Source organism: Crotalus tigris, unplaced genomic scaffold, assembly GCF_016545835.1.
Source record: "Crotalus tigris isolate CLP2741 ecotype Arizona unplaced genomic scaffold, ASM1654583v1 scf7180000024280.1573445, whole genome shotgun sequence".
NCBI lineage: Eukaryota > Metazoa > Chordata > Lepidosauria > Squamata > Viperidae > Crotalus > Crotalus tigris.
In genome coordinates this window covers 1199549-1212985 of record NW_024100452.1, presented here as the reverse complement: position 1 = coordinate 1212985, position 13437 = coordinate 1199549, and the positions used below count along the sequence as shown (strand labels likewise).

Genomic DNA, 13437 nt, shown 5'->3' with positions numbered 1-13437 from the left:
TGGTGACCCCTGTGAAATGGTTGTTTGACCCCAAATGGGGTCCCGACCCACAGGTTGAGAACCACTGTTCTAATAGGTTTAGTGATTAAGGTCACAGCAGCAAGCCATTTCAGCAGTTCTGCATCTGGGTGGTGATTACTGCAGTTACCAATAGGTTTCGAGGCCCAATTTAGAGTACGAGTACTTCCCTCTAATGGCATAGATATAGTCCTCCTTTAGTGACTGCCTTGTTTAGAAATCAATCACAGTTATGATGGTGATAAAAAAGTAACTTGATGACCAATCCTCAAATTTATTATTTTTGCAAGACTATAAAGGAAAGCTGAAGTAAGATCATAAGCGCAGTCACAGTTTCACTTAGTGATTGCTTTTCTTAATGACCAAGTTGTTGGTCAGAATAGCATATAGTTTAACTATATACTGTGCAAAGAAGTCTTATCTAGCTTCATTGGATGATCCTGAGTTCTAATGTTATAACAGAAGGAGAAAAAAAATCATGCCCCTACATTTACTACTAAGCTACAAAACCAAAAAGATAGCCATTCCTCAGATGGGAAAGTTGCTATCTGTTTGAGAAGTCCTTTATTATTCTAAGCAACAGCACCTAGCTGATCTACTCCTTGTTGAACATCCTGAAGCTACACTTGGTTCAAGATATAGCGGTGCAGGCAACAACAGGCATACTCATGTGGTCATGTGTCACCACTGCGGTGCCAGCTGCAAGAGTTGCCAGTTGGCTTCTAATTCAAATTGCTGATGATAATTTATAAAGCCCTCCATGACATAGGACCTGGTACCTGAAGAACCATCATCAAAACTGACACCAGCCAGACCATGGAAAAACTTGAAGAAGTAGTGCAAGATTGGAAGATATGGAGAGGCCATAGAATTGCCAAAGGTCAGACACAACTGAATGGATAACATCATCATCATTTGAAGAACTGTCTATCTCCAACTGTTTCTGTCCACTCTTCTTAGGAAGAATGGATGTACTACATTGCCTCTCAATTATACTTTGATATCTTGATATCAGGTCTTCCCTGTCACTTCCCCACTCTTTGGAGCAGAACCCCTTCAGAGTTATGGATGATGCCCACTTTCCTGGGGTTCTGGAAAACCCTTAGGATCTGGTTTTGCTCCCAGGCCTGGGGTATTTCTGGGTGGGCTCTGCTGTGTTTTTATTATTATGGTTTTTAATCTGGGCTATCATGTTTGCTTTATGTTTTTAACTGTAGGTAGATAGGTAGGTAGGTAGGTAGGTAGGTAGGAAATCTAGTTAATATTTGGATGGTATATATCTTAGAGCTGTGCTGTAGACTGAAATTCAAAAATATATCTTGGAAGAGGATGGTAGCAAATCACTTTCACACTGTTGTCAAGGTAAAAGAAAAATCAACTTGAGGGAATCTTTACTTTCTAACTGCAAGCATAGGCATGCCCAGCTTTGTGTAAAAGTGACAAAATCACTGCTAGTATAGTTTTGAAACCAATTGAACCTTAATCAGTCTTCAGTCAATGGTTTATTGGTAAATGAACAAGGAAGTTTTTTCTTTCTTTTACAGGATGGGGCAACAGGAGGTAGCCCCAGGCATGAGAGAGTCTGTCTCAAGAATCCTAGCAAGTATTTGAGGCACTTTAGGAGTTAAGGTTGTGTTAGGAAAAGCAGGATGAGTCACTGCTTATCAGCCAATGACACATCCTCTTTGCTATCTGAATATATATTTTGCTTAACTGAGAGAGATAATATCTCTGCAGCTAATCAGCCTAAGTTATTTACATAGCTAGGCAAAAGAGTGCTTTGCCAACTTGCTGGCTTTGAAGTTCAGTTTTTTTTTAAGACTGGCTCAGAGATGGAATGCAGATGGATTTACCACCCAAAACCATGCAAACCTAGATCATATTATTTGCACATGGACAGACTGCCTCACCCCCCCTCCCCTTGGAGCCTTGTACTCTTTATATAATGGTTTAACAGCTAAATGCTTACTGAGAGCTAAAAGGATGCACAGATCTAAGATGTATGTAATTTGTAAGTCTTCTGGAAAATAACTTTGGCAGAAATGATGAAAGGAACCTGAGAATTCCTAGTCCCTCTCAAGCCACCCAATATATTCCATAGAGATGTTTGGAACATTAATTAACAAAGCAAGTATTATTCTGCGTCAGCATTGCCACAATAGGGGATTGCCTTAACTCCATGTAAGTAAAATGTATCCAGGGGTTTTGTGTGCAAATGCATTGTCAGTGGTAGCTTGGGTTATAGACCATGAAAGAGTCCAGATGGCAGTTAACTCACTAAAAACCTCCAGAGTAAGAACTGGGTCTTGAACCATCTGTTTACTAAACAGAACTCTACATCCAAGCAATATTTCTCCAACCTTTTCCTGCTGTTCCTCAAATTCCTCCCTTTAACTCTCTCCCATTCCTCAAATCTAGCCTGCTTCTATTCTTGTATTTTTAATATCTATGTCTCAAGAGCTACACAAATGTCATTTAGATGTAGGAGGAGGATGAAGAGTTACTACATCTGTCAATGTTTGTTTGTTTGTTTCTGAAGATTTAATGCTAGGAAAACTTGCTATCTATAAACTTGGGTGCCATTCAAGGTGCTGGTTGTCACCTTTAAAGCCCTTCATGGTTCAAGAGCTGTTTTTTGCAAAAGTGTCCTCAGTAGCATATGCTCATTCTATAACAGTGATGGTGAACCTGTTAGAGACCGAGTGCCCAAACTGCAACCCAAACCCCACTTATTTATTGCCAGGTGCCAGGTGGGTGTGACCCACTGGATGGATGTGGCTGTGGTGGTCATGGCAGATTGGGTGGGTGTGGCCAAGGTGGGCGTGATCACCTCAATGTTGCTCATGGGGAGGGACGCCTGTGGGGGCCGGGCAGGGTTGGGGGAGATCCAGGGGGTCTCTGGTAGGTGGGGTGGTGGGCAGGAGGCTCATCCTGTGAGGTGAGACGAAGCAAGGCAAGGTGAGGTAGGGCGGGGTGCCATTGTTACAGGGCAAGGTGAAGCAGGGGCCGGGGCGGCTGTTGCCTGACACCATCAGCCACTGCACACAGAGGCCAGCGACCGCATGGGTGCTGGGATGCATCCAGCTATGTGGGACCTCAGCAAGTTAGCAGGCGGCTGGTTGAAGAGGGATGGAGAATGCTATCTTTAGGGACCACAAAAACAAATCTTCTCAACTACAGCTCCCTTCCTGTGAATCAGCAATCCTTTGCTAATTTTTAGGAAGGTTGTTCAAGTGGGGTTGTGCTAGCAGGCCTTGGGGGCTGGGATGCTGTGAAATTCTGCCCTCTGTTTTTTCTTGGGTTTGTTTCCATTGTAGTTGCATGCTGTTTTTTTTCCTGTCTTTTATGTTTTAGCCAGATTTACCTATGTTTAGGATAAATCCCACTCAGAGTTAATTTAGTTTTTAAAGGACTTATATGCCTATCTATCTCATATAATGACTTTAGGCAGTTCATAAGAACCTAGAAAAACATGGCTAAAACCAAAAAACGTTTTCTCCCAGGCACCAGTCCAAACATCCTCCCAACTAAACCTCCATCCTAACCCAATTCTTAGGGGAAGAGCCAGGTTTTCATGGCCCTCTAGAAGACTAAATCAGTATAGATCCCTTGCATCTTAGGTGGGAGTCAGTTTGAATGAGCTGGAGTGGCCACAAAGAAAGCACATCTTCAGGGTCCTATCAGGTGGCAACATTTGAGGGAGGAGACCTAGACCTATTTGAATTGTAATGGCCTATAAGCCTCAGAAGTAAATAAATCTAAATAACCTTTATCAAGAGGGTGGGACTGAGGGTCAAAAAAACTGAAGCCCTGCCCCTTTTTTCACATTAATTGCAAGTGATACATATAATAAATAGGTGAGGCTTTGATCACTCAGAAGTGACTGCCATCCTGTCTTTTTATTTTTAACTGCCCCATCTCCCAAAGACCCCTTTGTCAATAACAACAAAAATATCTTGAAGGAAAACTACAAATCAAAGTTCTGTGAAACAGAAAGATGTGTATTTACATTGCATTTGGCACATCCTAAAGTCTTAGTACTGTACATTTTCCAATTTTCCATTGGATTCTCTTCCCCCATTGTAAAAAAGTGGGTGTGTCAGTGTGATGTTTATTTCATTTGTTTTGCAGCCTATCTCCTGGAGAGTGGTTAGTATATGGCCAGCACTCCCAAAATCTAATTTGCAGTCTCAGAGGATGGTACTAACAAGAATAGTAACAGGATTGAGGTTCTGTGTGTGGTTAGTGGCATTTTCCTTCATAAGTCATGTCTACAAGTTTAGAGCCAAGGAAGGCATGATGTTGTTTACTCAATTAGCTAAAACGTCCCTATGCTTTAAAAGTAAGTAGAATCTGTGAGACTCCCAGATAGGATTGGGACTGCAGGATAGGCAGAAGCTTAAAATCCTTTATGCTCCTCCGAACAATTTTAGGCCAGATTTAGATTCTTTATGGCTGCTCTTTACTTTTAAAAAAGCAGAAACAAGTTATACAATATGTCACCAACTGCTGGACAGTAGGACCCGGATAGCTCCAGAAGCGAATCCTAAGCAAAGGTAAAGGTAAAAGGTTTCCCCTATTCAGTTGTTTCCAACTCTAAGGCAGGGGTTCTCAACCTTGGCAACTTTAAGACTTGTGGACTTCAACTCCCAGAATTCCTCAGCCAGCTTTGCATGGGGCAAAGGCATGGGGCTCATCTCCAAGGAAGCCAGCATTGTCTGAAGACAATTTCTGTGGTCATGTGACCAGCCTGGTTATATTTATCTATACTTATTTATCTACTTGCATTTGCATGCTTTTGAACTGCTAGAAGGGTAGGAGCTGGGGCAAGTAACTCATCCAATTGCACAGAGCTTGGGTCTTGAACCCAGGCTGTCAACTCTCCAGCTGATAAGGTCAGCATCTTTAACCTCTGAGTCATCGCATGCCTTCCCCCCCCCCCACCAATCTGAACCCGAGCAAACTAAAATAAGACTGAATTTCTTTCTGCAGTGTTAACCCTACCCAACACCACCCTTTCTAAAGCCTCTGCCTGAGTCTGAACCACACTGTATCTCTCAAATGTCATGCTGTAGCTTTTATCCACTTTCATGATAGCCTGGCCTTTTGGCTTTTTTTTTAATTTTATTTTATATCTTAGTGATATGGAATGCTGCTCCCACATTCCTGGCTTATGGAATTGTATAGTTTTCCATGGCAACTAAAGTATGATGGAGTTTATTTTTTAAATGCATAGAAATTTGTAAATTAATATTAGTTAGTAGAGACCTAATGTGCATAGGACAAGAAATGTCTGACATATGGAGTGACATAGTTTTCTGACAAGCATAGCAATAGAGACTGAATGTTGACTGAAACCATTGGGTTTTCTGATACAAAGGCATTTTGAAGAAACTAGCTGTTGTAGCTTTGCTCTCAACTTTGCTTCCAGATGACACGGGGCCTTGCCAGTCATTAAGAAATGAAAATAAATTAGATTTAAAATAAAATTATATTAGAAAATAGATTAGCATGAAAGCCAGACTATGGACCAATTCCCCTCTCTCAGCCCAGCCCACCTCACAGCGTTGTTTTTGTGGGGAAAAACAGGAGACGGAAAGAATATTATGTATGTTTGTCATCTTGAGATACTTATAAAGTAATAAAGGTGGGATGAAAATCAAACAAATAAATATTCTACTCTGCAAAACAATGTACCAACTGGTTGATCTCAAATCTCACTGCCTTTAAAACAAGTATGGAACCCTGTGGCCCTCCACAACTACAATGCTCCAAATCCTTCACCACTGCCTATTCTAAGTGCATAGCCATTCCCTGCGGTACAGTTCAGCAACATCTGGAGGATCTTAGATTCTAAATCCCTGTTCTAACATTTCTGAAATAACAGGAAAAGGTGTAACTATTGCAGCTCTTTTCTGTTGCTTCACCAGTTACTGATGATAATTCCTCAATTCCATCAAAGCAGTTTGAAATCGATTTAGAATTGTCTTTGTGCCTGATAGCTGAGACCCCCATCAGTGCTCTCTCCAACTGATGAGTGTTATAAGTGACTGCAGCCAGTCCTTATCAATCATTTGCTACAAGCCTTGGAGAAACACACATCCTTTCTCCTCTCCTCCCCCTTATGTCCATCCATTTTGCTTTAATGGTGAGCTATACAGTGAGCAGGAGTCCAGAGGAAATTTCCAGTCCCACAGGGCACCATTACTATACTGAGTATAAAACCATCAGATGGTTCTATATTGACAATTCTGTTTTCCAATAACTCAGTCAGAGCTGAATTCTTCAGTAGTATCTGGAGAAAGGAGAGGGAGAGATAAGCATAAATGATCCAGACAGAATTTAAAATGCAACCAGTTTGATACAGGCTATTTTCATTGTTTTCACATTCTTGCAACATGTCCAGATGTGCAATAGCTCAGGCATAAGGACAAGGATGAAACTGACAAGAGTAGTGCACCTTGCTTTGTGTGGAGTTGCATGGACTGTCTCGAACTATAGTAGCTTGTCTGAATTCGTGAAATGTGAGAATTCCCCCTAATAAGCAAATGGACTGGTACCGTGTAGATCTTCAAAGAAGTACTCCACTGAGACTTCAATCAAACGCACCTTTGAACTAAAGGCATAAGATTAAGGATTTTTCTTCATTGCAGTGAACTAGCATCACCACTTTGGTGGAAAAAATGGCTTCTACAATGTGCTGTTGAGTTTTTGTTGAGATAGACACTTCGCTGCATCAATAAGAATGAAGCAATGTAACTTCATCAGACAAGGAACCTCACTCCAGGGATCACAAGTGATTTTCACACTTTGCAAACAAACTACTCAAAGTATCTTGAGTTGCCAAAGAAAAGTCTGGCTTTTCTTTAATTTCAAATAAAGCTTTGCAGAACCAAATTATCATCATCACCATCACCACCATCATCATTGTCATCCTTGATTCTGGAAATGAGCCAGTATTATCTGATCAGAAGGGGCATACGGTCCTTGTTTAAAGATGATACTAGACAAGGAGAAGACTGGCAGAAAAGATGGGCTGACGGGGTTGAGGGATACAAGAAACTCTAGGAAAAACCTGTAAGCACTTATCATAGTAGACATAGAAGAGCATTTATTTTTGATAGCTCCTATTGGAACAATAACTGGCATCTGGCAACATATATTTTTTTGTCATTTGAAACATACAATTCTTTACCTTATTCGCAGGGAATTCTGTCATATCAAGACTGTGGGATGTAGAAGGCAAAGCAGGCTATAACAAGTCTCCAAAATTCCCTCTTCAATGTATCCCCTAGCATGCTATGCTTTTATTCAGGCCTGATAATAAAAGTAGAAGCTCAGTTTTCAAGAATGTTTATCAATATAACTGTCTCAGGCTTTTGTTCTTATTGGCTAGTTTTAGAAGTTTGTTTGTTTTTGTTTTAACTTCTCACCCCATATACTTCCTTTTTAAAAAGTCTGGTATAATTTAAGGATTATTCCAATTATTCATATGTAGCGAACATTTCCACAACACAGTCAGCTAGCATGCTTTTATTTCTTCATATCAGGACACGACGCAAGACAAAATACTCCATTTAACTCATCTAAATTAAGGAAGAGGAGAGAGTTAACCTTTTTTTTATTTTGGACTAATCTTCTCAACTTTCTTAATATTGGGGGGAGTGGATTTTGCTTAATAGATATATTTAAATTATATGAATAATCTCTTTGCTGCATGGAAAATGGCAAACTGATCACAAGCCCCTTTGTTAAGATTTTCTTCAATCATACCACACTAAGCCAAAATGTGACTTGCTTGCATATGACTTAGCCTTGCTGTGTGAATTTGGTCAGTGGTTGGAAACATGGCTTATAGCTTAGCATGCTGTATGAACTCAGCCAACTGTAATTTATTGCATAAATATGGTTTACTACAACATGTGCTTTTAGTTCTAGGATAAAGGTCTAAATTAAATATTTGTAGAGTTTCTGAAACTTAGAACAAGAAGCCCATTTAAGGAAATGAGCCCTTCAGGTGTCAGTTTGCCCACTTGACCTAAATTGAACCCTTAAAAGGTCAAGATGATTTGCTTTATGTTTCATGTTTCTAATATAAAAGAGAAAGAAAACTAAACATTGCTTAGCTTCTCTACGGTTTCTGACTGCAGCACCCTTCCAGATTGTGTTTTAGTCCCTTAATCCCCCATTCATATTCAGTTCTGTCCTTGATAGAAGAGGCAGACGTCATTCAACATGTGGTATAGCTTTGTAGCATACAATCTACCATTTTTAAGCAAGTCTTTGATCCTGCTATTCATGCTGAATTCCAAGTCATCTCTTTATAATAAAGAGCTGGGGCAATATTCACGACTTGTCTATCAACCCTTGGCATTTTCTTACAAGCAGGTCATGAGATGATAATGAGACTCATCCTTCAAACCACAAGTTAAGAAATACAGAGCTTTTTTTGTACCAGATGAAATTGTACCAGACCAAATTTACCTCATAAACATTACTTTATACTTGCTGTTCTTGAAAGCAAATTTTTCATTTAGTATCCATCAGAATCTGTTTTTATAGTGTCCATCAGAAAACTATTGATACAGCTGTTGAAAAAAACGAGCATAATGAAATCCACATAAATGCTCGGGTGCAGCTGCTATGAACAAAGCAATGTTTTCTTTTGTAACGCCATCTGATAAGAACAAAATTTGCAGCTGAGCTTTGCTGATAAATGTTTGTTTCTGGTTATTTCAGGAAAAGAAAAATTGTATATAAGTATATGTAACCTCGACTAAATTTGATGGATGTTTCAGAGAAACACCACAATATTACTAGAAATTGCAACAATTGCAAAATTTAGAACTAGAGGTATTTTGGAGGAAGAAAATCTAATTCATGGTAGACTTCCTGAGCATAGCTCTTGACTTCCAAAAGAGCCATAGATAAAGTCTTTTCTGCTTTCATTGCCTTGGCAATTCCATTATTTTCTCATAAGATCCTCCTTTTAAACTGGAAGAACTGGAGTAACCATTTTACATGTTTCTCTAATTTACAGTGGGGCCAACAAAGAAGGTGTTCGGAAGGAAGCTCCAGGGCCCCATGTAAGAGTGGAGCCTCAAATATATGCAAGCTGATTTACTGTGTCTCCAACTTAGGGAAGTAATACACTTTCTAGATACAGTATCTAGCTCAGTAAAATTACCGAGTCCAGATTCTAAAAGAATTTAACTGTATCATTATGATCACATTTCCTTTTTATGTTCTATCAAGTTTTAATGGTTTTGAATAGCTTGAGCTATACATCATTTAGCCTAGCATTATCTAATCTCCAACATACTCCAACCAATCTGGTGCTGTCAGGAGACACTGAACCACAATTCTCATCTTTGTTAGACAGTATAGCCTTTGGCCATTGAGGAAGCTCTTCTTACAGAAGGCAGCTGTCCAGGATCTCAGGCAAATCTCTTCACCTTCTCCTGCTATTTGATGCCTCTGATTGGAGAAATAAGAGCCCTGCCTGAATCAAATCAGGCCTAAGGACAAATCAATCCCAGAGCCAGCAATACTGAGCAAAGGGATACATTCAGAACACAGGATTGCAGAGGGGTGGAGGAGAGGAGTGATCACTCCTTTCTTTTCCAAAGAGCAGATATTTAAAGAATACTATTTGTGAACAAGTATGCAATGAACAGCTGTCAGAACTAATAGCTATTATCGCAATCTTCCATGAATTTGTCCAATTCTCTTTTGAAGTCATGCTTAAATCTAGTGTTTAAAGCAATGGACTAGGAAGAGAGAGACCGGTGTTCAAGCCATTCTCTGCTTTGAAAGCTCATTGAGTGATTTTGCTGCTCTCTTTCAGCCCAACTTCCTTTTCAAGTTTATTATTGGGGAACAAATTGGAGGAAAAATAAAGATAGTTATTGACTTATGACTGTAGCAATTTGTGATGGTCGTAAAGCGGGTCACCATGCAATTGTGTCCAATCTTAGCTTTTTGTGGCAGTTATTAAGCAAACACTGCAGTGTAAAGCAAACACCAGGGTTGTTAAGTGAACATTAAATAAACCCGTTGTTTGCGATGGGATGTTTTTTGCAGGAAACTGGAAATAAACACTGGTTTCCAGCAAAATGTCCTAATTTGCAGTCATGTGACTTCAGAGTGCTGCAAATGGCCATAAATTCAGGCTGGTTGTTGAGCACCCAAAATGTGATCATGTGACATGGGGTGTGGATGGCAGAATGTCAAATCCAAGACAGAAGTAGCTTTTTGGGGGTCCATCATACTAAGCTACTGGCCCTACATCTAGGACTATCTATACTACATGCAACACTTGGCAGAAAGCTGGGCATGACTCAGAGAAGTATTATCTAACTTGATAACGATTATTAAATTTGATGGCAGCAAATTTGACAGTTTAATAGTGCATTAACTGTACTTGGCATCTCCTACATACAATTAGGTAGCTTAAAAATGAGCTATAGTTCTTCCCCACAGTGTCTTGGTAAATCATAGCTGTAAAGACTTTTCTTAACTAGATTTAATAATTTCCTTTGAATATCTGAGGAAAAAGGTAGTAAAATACATTTTAAAAAGTTTGGGGCAAGTTTACACAATGTGTTTATATCCTCATTACTGAATTAACTTGTTTTCCAGCTGGCAAAATTTACTGAATGGGCTTGGTTCACACAACATGCTGAGCCACAGAAAAAAATCTAACAAGGCTAAACTTAGCTAAGTTTAGCAGGCTGTCCAAATGCAACTGCTAGAGTTTTAACTAACCTGGTTAATGGTACAGCCCATAATGGTATAGCCCATTATGTGAATACAGCCTCTTGCATTCTTGTCCATGTGGTTTTGCGAAGCATACTGAAGAAAGAAATTCTTCAAAAGTAGAGGAGAATTGAATTATCATAGAAATGTAGCACTATAAGAAGGTAATGGAAAAAATCTTTCAAGGTCACGTTATGGTTACCTTTTTACCAGTTATGACATTTAAAAGCTGAAGTAGCCCCAAGTGTGGTTCCCAAGTTCCTTACCTATTTGTCACTCAGCTCAGCATGATGGCTGAAAGTTCCCCACGAATGGATGAACATCTTCTAGTCCAATCTATGCAATGTGATTAATGTTTCTCTTGCTGGATTGCTGTCTGCATTGTGATTGTGTCTATTACAGAAGCATCTATCAGAAAGCCAGTGGGGAATCAATCTTAAGTACCAAGCTGTCACCAAGTATAGAGGAGGAGGCAGGAAACAGAGGTGCTGTGGTGGTGCCGTGCTTTTCAGGCTATTCCGGGTGGTTTATCACAGCAGAAAGGGCTATTTATAAATTATGGGCAATAACTCCTTGAGCAGGTCTCTCTCTTGCCCAGGCTAATCAGAGATAAATCACTGCTCCTCTTTTTCATAATAGGTACTGCCCTTTTGCAAAGAATAATATACAACAGCAGAGACTTGGTATTGAGTTTCCAGCTATGCTGACAAGAGGGAGAAGTAAAGAGAAGCTGAGCTGAGCCAACAGGGAATATCTGTTTTCCAGGGCCAAATTAATCACAGCAATAAGCTTATCAACTGATCTATGCTTTGCTGTGAACATTCTTCTGAAACTCCTTCCAAGGTTGTATTTTTGCTGAAGTAACAGTATATAGACAGCTGCTGAGAGGATGGGGGGAGATGGTTTCAAGCTGCTATTTAAAATAATGATAATAGTGATAGTGGTACTGTTTGGGAGAGAGAGATGCCCAGTTATTACTAATAAATGTATATATTAAAAAGTTTGTTAGATCTTCCAGGTCATTTTACATGCATCAGAAAAATTACTTTGAGCACCATATCAACAGTGGGCAAGAATGGAGACAGAAATGTTGCTTACCTATAATGTGAACCTGGCTTTGCAAAAGAATGGATGGATGGATGGATGGATGGATGGATGGAATGTGTTCAGAGTCCTGACTTTTTTGTGTTTCTAAACCTTTCCAATGTTTATGCAGTTTTAGATTTTTTTTAATCTTGCCAATACTTTGCAAAATTAATTTTGAAGATCTCTCAGATTCATACCTTTAACAGGACATTTTATAAAGATAGGAAGTTACGTACATTCCATTTAATAATTGTGCTCTTGTCCTTTCATATCAAATTATTTATTTAATAAAACCTGTAATTCAATATGTGAGGCATTGGTCACATGACTGAGATCAATGAAGGATTAAATGTGGTCAAATAAGGTAAGACTTAATAGAAATGTTTGGTTACTACTGGATAAGGAAGCCCCAATATAGTAGCTGATGTGCCATCAACATACTTTCCTGAAGAAGGAATATTTGGCTATTTTAGTCACATGGGGCTGAACTGCTCCAATGCTCTTTATAAGAGGCAGTTTTTGAAAAGAACTCAAAAATTATAATTGGCACAAATAATTTCACATCTATTTGTTTGACTTCCCAGGTCCTCAAATTCCATGTTCTACCATTATCAGAAGCTCCATTGTTGGACTCACAAAATAGAGGATTTGTCATAGCACCCTGACCCTCAAATGCCTTGAGCTGGAAAATTCAGTGACTACCAGCCTTGTTGATATTCTGCTGATTATGAAAATTATCTGATTCCTTTTTTTATTCAGTCTCAAGATACTGGATTTCAACAATGCTCTATCTCGTGTGTATTACTCTTTATGCAGGATCCTGGTGGCCGGGACCAGGGGTTTTGTCTTCCAAGCTTTCAGATGCATGCTGGAGCCCTTCTTCAGGAAACTTCTCTCTATTGAAACTTCTCTTTAATTTGTTTTATATTTTTTTAGAACTTGCAAGTTGCTGCAATGGTTCCATATATGGGAAAGAAAGTTCACTATACAGATGATTTAATAAGCTGCATTGGTGCAGTGGTTGGAATGCAGTATTGCAGGCTGACTATGCCCACTGCCAGGAATTTGATCCTGAGCAGCTCAAGGTTGACTCAGCTTCTGTCCTTCCAAGGTTGGTAAATGAGGACTCAAATTTTTGCGGGCAAAATGCTGACTCTGTAAACCGCTTAAAGCACTATAAGATGGTATATAAGTCTATGTGCTACTGCTATTGCTATTAATCTATAAATCCTAAAGATTTAGCAATTGCAATAGAAACTTTAAAAACAGGCATATTATAGTAAATGTAATATAAAAGTTATGTCTTTTGGCAGGTAAAAGTTTTGTCAGGACAGGAGTGTATGTACTTTATTCAGGACTCATGGATTAGGGACTAAAAGTTTTCAGGTCTTCTGAACATTTTTCCTAAATGCTCAGTAGATCCTGACAGTGATTAAAACTTAGCATTGTATGTTAATTCCACTAATATCATCCATTATGAAATTGATTTTAAAATGCAGAATTTACAACTGAAATTCTTGGCTTATGTTATGATTGTTTTCACTTCCTACTTTTCAAAAACATCTTTTAAAAGTT

General features: G+C 39.2%; 1 long non-coding RNA gene across 1 annotated transcript; it reads right to left on the bottom strand.

Annotated features, from left to right (window-relative positions):
- Positions 1 to 2915: 2915 nt before the first annotated feature.
- On the bottom strand, positions 2916 to 11453 carry LOC120299144. Its single transcript, XR_005554350.1, has 4 exons — positions 11043 to 11453; positions 10786 to 10930; positions 7214 to 7335; positions 2916 to 6313 (listed from the first exon to the last, which is right to left on the bottom strand). It is a non-coding gene; the product is annotated as an uncharacterized LOC120299144 (long non-coding RNA).
- Positions 11454 to 13437: the final 1984 nt, after the last annotated feature.